This window comes from Watersipora subatra, chromosome 2 (assembly GCF_963576615.1).
Source record: "Watersipora subatra chromosome 2, tzWatSuba1.1, whole genome shotgun sequence".
Classification (NCBI taxonomy): domain Eukaryota; kingdom Metazoa; phylum Bryozoa; class Gymnolaemata; order Cheilostomatida; family Watersiporidae; genus Watersipora; species Watersipora subatra.
In genome coordinates, this window is record NC_088709.1 from 44,565,466 (window position 1) to 44,571,863 (window position 6,398).

A 6,398-nucleotide genomic window follows, 5' to 3' on the forward strand; every position below is an offset into this window, starting at 1 on the left:
TTAAATTTCTTGTTGGCATGAGTAACAGTAACAAAATAACAAGAAAAGAGGGCGTTCAGCTAAAGACTAAGACACAGTTCTTATCAAAATTATAGACCATATAATTAAACCCTGAAAATAAAATTGAAAAAGGAGTCACACTGTTTTATCTTGTCAGTACATACCTGCAACCAAAAGCAAGTCAGGCATCATAGCATCATTACGAAACACGATTGCAGAATCTACAGAAAAAAAAGACAATTGATGGTGAGCATGCATTCATGTTGACCAAGATAAGTTAGACAGTACATCACAAGTTAGACAAAGACACACGAGTAACGCATGTAAACAAGTGCCAGCGAGGTGTTGGCAGTGGCTGATGGGATTAGCCGTTTCTCTGAACTAAACAATCACCAGCCACGCTATTACATAATGCCATACACTCAGCTATACACAAATAGATGTTTAAATAATGCTAGCTACTAGATTATGACCTTCAGTTCTTGAACTGGGTAATGTCTGGCTCTGAAAGCTAAAGCTTGCAAGATACAAAAGGTGTCCCACAGCACATTGGAGAACTATCAAGCAAATTTAGTCATTGATTTTGCTAATGCTGCACACAAATTTGTTGCTAACTAGCATATTAATGTGTATACAGAGAGCTTAATTATTTTGCATGTATCTGTATCATGGTTCAAAAGCTAAGCTTGCTGAAAAATTATTTAGTCATTCATATCTACCAAAGCATTATGAATTATAGCAACTCTCGACTACTGCCAATCGCTTGACATTTCTACAGTTTCTTCGGCTTTTATGACTACAGAGGTTTTCTTGGTTTGCGATTAGGTTATCCGGAGTGTTCTTGTCCCTGCATACACATATATCTTTTTTGATCACTCAAACCTTATCTCTATCTCTTCTTCGAGTACATAGAACAATTTAAGTATTGTTCAATATATATACTTAAATTGTAATTTTACAGGTGAAAATAACTTTTTATCATTTTGCAGGTAGAACTACAAAAACATTGGCGACAAGCGTCAGAATCTCAAATAGGAAGAATGGAGACTAAAATTATAAAAACACTACACGACTCCATGTCGTATTTAATTGTACTAGTAGAACTGACTGAAACATGCTATATCTATGGTGTTTTATGTGTACAACCTAAATTATTACAAGACACCAGCTTAGTCATCATGATATTGAAATGCAATTATAATTATTTCCATAGTTGCATTAGTTCCTAGCAAGCCTGGTTGTTGAATATCACACATCTTTCAGTCCCAGTAAACCCAGCATTAATCCATTCTGTTCAAATAATTCAAGCGCCAAATCTCACACGCAGCAGTCTAAATTCTAGCCAACAAGATAAAAATACTCAAACTTTCTAATTACAAGATTTGAGAGAAGATAACCCCATGAATTTTCAGTGAGTTTCATTGCTAGTGCCAAACCCTAATTTGTACTAACAAAAATCAGCCACAATACAATCAGGACAGTACTACACAGTGTGGGTAAGGTTAGTCGGCTAGGCTATTAAGAACTAGATGAAATCATATTTGTTATAGACAGGGTTAAGCTTCATAAGAGGGTCAGTATGGTGTAATCTCAAGAGTTCAAAACTTTCAAGTTAGAAACATTGGAAAACATTGAAATCAATGTTCAGAGGCTAAGCATGACACTAAACCACAAAAATGTTCATTTTAATGTCATGACCAGAGCTATATTGATTGCTAATTATGATTTTTGTAATGTGGGTCTACAGAAAAACGCTATCTTAAATAGTACTCCACCCTTTCCTATTATAATTAGTTAAAACAATATGATTTTTAAATTTCTTGTTGGCATGAGTAACAGTAACAAAATAACAAGAAAAGAGGGCGTTCAGCCAAAGACTAAGTCACAGTTGTTATCAAAATTATAGACCATATAATTAAACCCTGAAAATAAAATTGAAAAAAGAGTCACACTGTTTTATCTTGTCAGTACATACCTGCAACCAAAAGCAAGTCAGGCATCATAGCATCATTACGAAACACGATTGCAGAATCTACAGAAAAAAAGACAATTGATGGTGAGCATGCATTCATGTTGACCAAGACCAGTTAGACAGTACATCACAAGTTATGGTGCGTTTACACTGGCCAGGACCGACTCCGATTAGGTGCCAATACCCTGACTCAGACCGGTACCTCAGACATTTCATGTATGGGTGCCGACACCGACTCCCCTTTACATTGCAACGATCGAACCATTTTTTTCGGTACCAACAGCCAATCACAGCGCTTCGCCGTTCTGACCTTCACCCAACTACGCAAAGACGAGTACACATAATAATCAACGCCTTTGATGTGGAAAATTATATACTAGTACTACACTATTACTACTGCTCCTACTACTACCGCTAGAAGCAACTACTGAATGCCGAATGGAATCTTCCGATGACGATTAGATTTGTTGATGGCAGGATCAGCTGCGGGAGCTCTGACAGTCTGTATTATATGTAATTATATGTTTGTATATATTTTATGTCTATAAATATTTTATTATGTGTTTTCCTTTTTATTATAGCCTTGTTACTCGTTAGGCTATCAATTGTCGTCGTTTATGTTGTCATATCAATGCACTAGCGGGCCTAATTATTGGCCATTTAAACATTGTTACCTGGTGTTCCTACTCTGTTCCGTTAGCCGGAACGGGCAATTTTATTGTATATAAAGGCGCAACGCTCACTTAGTAGACAGAGCGAATGGCCGTACGCTCCTCGGCTAGTAAATTTCCTTCGCTAATAAAACCTTGGATAAAATCACACTCAAATCATTTCTGTATGAAATAATTTAGATCGTGCCAAGTAAGGGCCGGCAAATTCCTTTAAAGTAGTACATGTAGTAGAACTAGTAGTAGTACTAGTAGTAGTCATACAACTGGCTATTCACTATTAATTAATTTAAATAAAAGCTCACTATCAGAAAGAGCACTAGGGAAAGTTTAATGACAGTCTCCTAGCCTCTCATTAAACCTAGCCCTTTCGTTTCATTAACTTAGAACTGCCATTAAAGCTTAGGCTCAATTAATCAGAGGCTCCTAGCTTATGATTGGCTGATGAGCTGCTGGGATTCACCGACACCGACTTTCAAATCAGCACCAACACCGATCTCTCTGCTCACACCTACCATACCTATCAAATTGGTCTGTGCTCGACAAAATGGGTGACAAAATCGGCCAGTGTACACGCACCATTAGACAAAGAAGCATGAGTAATGCATGTAACAAGTGCCAGCGAGGTGTTGACAGTGGCCGATGGGATTAGCCTGAACTAAACAACCACCAGCCATGCTATTACATAATGCCATACCCTCAGCTATATACAAATGGATGGTTAAATAATGCTAGCTACTAGATTATGACCTTCAGTTCTTGAACTGGGTAATGTCTGGCTCTTAAGCTCACTCACAAGAGACAAAAAGTGTCCTGCAGCACACTGGATAACTATAAAGCAAATTTTAGTCATTGATTTTGCTAATGCTACACACAAATTTGTTGCTAACTAGCATATCAATGTGTATACAGAGAGCCTTATTATTTTGCATGTATCTGTATCATGGTTGATTAGCCAATCAAAAAAATGTTCAAAAGCTAAGCTTATGGCAAAATAGTCATTTTCTCTTAAGTAATATCTGCAACTGGGAATATTAATAATACCATTCAATAATATAAACATCCATGGTAAAAGATTTTTCTCATGTCATGCGTATCTAATATCCTTCACAAAGCCTTGTTAGCAAAGCTGATGCTACATGTAGTTCTAGCATTATACAATGTTGCTCATTTTACATCCATTTTTCGTCCTAAATATCTAGACTGAAAAATGAACTACTGCTAACTTTTGCCTTGCAATGGAAGCTTTGATAAGCATATGGTACGGAAATAATTTTTGTATGAATATTACAATATAAATTATATACCATTTCACTATTCAGTTCTTAAACATCCTTCTGTAAACCATATTATTGAAACAGTTGCTGTACATTTTTGAATCCCTTGAAATCTTTAAAAAGTTGAAAAACTTATCATTCGCGACCTTGAAGCTTTAATGTAAAGCATGCATCTAGCAACCAGTTAGCAAGACAACATTTTTCTGTAATCCATATCAAAGGAAACATTACCAAGGATAGCGACTCTCAATTCTTGCAAATCACTTGACATTTCTACAGTTATCTTCAGCTTTTAAAACTACATATGTTGTCTTGGCCTGCGCGGTCAGGTGGGTTTTTGTACCTGCATATTTTTTGCTCCCTATAACTTTATATTTAAGCATTCATAACAGCCTTTCTCTTCTTTGATTTTCTGCTTTTCAGTTGTTATACGACTAACACATATATAAAGTCAGAATGACTGCGTTAAAAACATGAATATGAAATAAATGTTTGGCTACAATCATTCAGGCTTCTAATAAAAGTCCTAATTTTTTGTTACTTTGGATGAGTGACAACCATAAATTCTTTAGTTCAATGTAATCTCCAAAGTACACGGTAAGCCAGAGCTAAAGCATAAGCACACATACCTGCTACCTCCACTATCTGTCCTATTTCTTAAATAGAGTTTTAGCCTATCCTTGTTCGTCTAAATCAGAAACTAAAGCTAAAAGCCTGACTGTAACGAGATGGAATGAGTTAGATTTACAGCCTTACTTAGGCCTGGTTCGAACCAATATGGCATCTAAGACACTGTGACAGCGTACCTGTTATGCAAGCGATCTCTCATGGACTACAAGCTCAGAGTGCGGGACTATTATGTCCTACAGAAAGAAATGTCGTCATTTGCGCAATTAAATTAATTTGATGCCCATACGCAGCTACACAATTTGTTTGCTTTCCAGCTGTTGGATACATAATGAGTCGAGATTACGCAGCTGTCCCCAGGTCTGAACCCGGCCTCACCTTAGCATGCGCAGACAAAGGAGTGCCACACTGATAATTTCAAGATAAGATAAACTTCACTACAGGATTTGTAAATTTTTGATGGTTTTAATTTATACGCTACCACGTGCACAATAATATATATATATATATATATATACAATATATCATTATATTTTTAAAACAATAACTGCAAGAGACTTGCCAAATCATTAGTTCAAAAGGCAATGATGAAAGCGGTGATGAATTTGAGCACAAATTTAAAAAACAATATTTGCATAGTGCATAAAATGCTTTAGAAAAAAATATATTTGAAGCATATAGGTGCCTTTTAATGCTTTTTAAATGCTTTCTGGAAGGCTCACCTATCTGGTATGTCTATGAAATTTATTTTAAGACTGCAGGGCTTTCTGCAATGCTTTAAAACAGTATACAGTTCACAAGCTATCGGCATGCTTAATCCATCATGGCTAACTGATTGTCAATGACAGTAGTTTAAAAACACTGCTACATTAGGCGGCAGTAAAAACTTTTGTTAAATCTTTTCTTTTTCAGTTTAATATATATGATATCTGAGTAAATACAAGATCTTTAAAATTTATTGAAAGCCTTTTACTAAAAGCATTGGAGTAAGTAAGAACGTCAAAGTTCAGAGTGACAGTGAAATGGCATTGCCTTAATTAGTGTGTCTCTATCAAAGCCGGGCACTGCTACACTTTTGCTGTGTCATTTGCTGTTAATTTCTCTCATCCTTTGTTCAGCTGGAGACACTCCATAGGTATTACGTAATTACTCTCGCATTGAGGGTCTGCTGCGCCAAATTGGACATTCACTGATCCCCATAGCTCGTTGCTCTGGCAGTGATTATTTCTAATCACAATCATTCTAAACATAGATGTTTGGATTCATCAAATTGAAAAACATTTAAAATCCCTAATTGGAAATTATGCAACTCCTATTAAAACATACATGATATTAATTGAAAACTACCGTATGATGGAACAATCTTCTGCCAACACAATCTGTTTGAACTACTATAGCAATAACAAGTAACAGTTATTAGCGGAGAACATTGGCTAAGAGAACATTTCAGGGGTTGATGTAGATCTGGCCATCCATAGGAGCTTATTTGAGAATTGAACAATGAACCACAGTTTGAATGCCAGGAGTTCTAATTGAACAGGCAACGGCTCTCTAAAAAGATAATGAAACTTATGAAAGGTTGGGAAGTTAAAAAGGAACCTAGCTTAATCATTCTCCAAGTTTGTGATGACAGCTCACACCTAAAAAGCAGAAGAACATTGTTTGGTTTAATCCAAACTCGTAAATACTAATGATTGGATCCGATAAGCGCCCCTAGCCCATATAGGTTGCTGTTTTTTTAGGTTTGGCTAACAGCTGAAGCCAAATAAGTAACTAATGTATTATTATTATTATTGTACCAGAAAATTTGGCCAATATCTTATTATTGGGTTATATAACATCTATAATAGATGT

At 36.0% G+C, this 6,398-nt stretch overlaps 1 long non-coding RNA gene across 1 annotated transcript; it reads right to left on the reverse strand.

Annotated features, from left to right (window-relative positions):
- Positions 1–129: 129 nt before the first annotated feature.
- LOC137386741 (uncharacterized) lies at positions 130–4,686 on the reverse strand. Its single transcript, XR_010977834.1, has 3 exons — positions 4,547–4,686; positions 1,976–2,032; positions 130–221 (listed from the first exon to the last, which is right to left on the reverse strand). It is a non-coding gene; the product is annotated as an uncharacterized lncRNA (long non-coding RNA).
- Between the last annotated feature and the right edge of the window lie 1,712 nt (positions 4,687–6,398).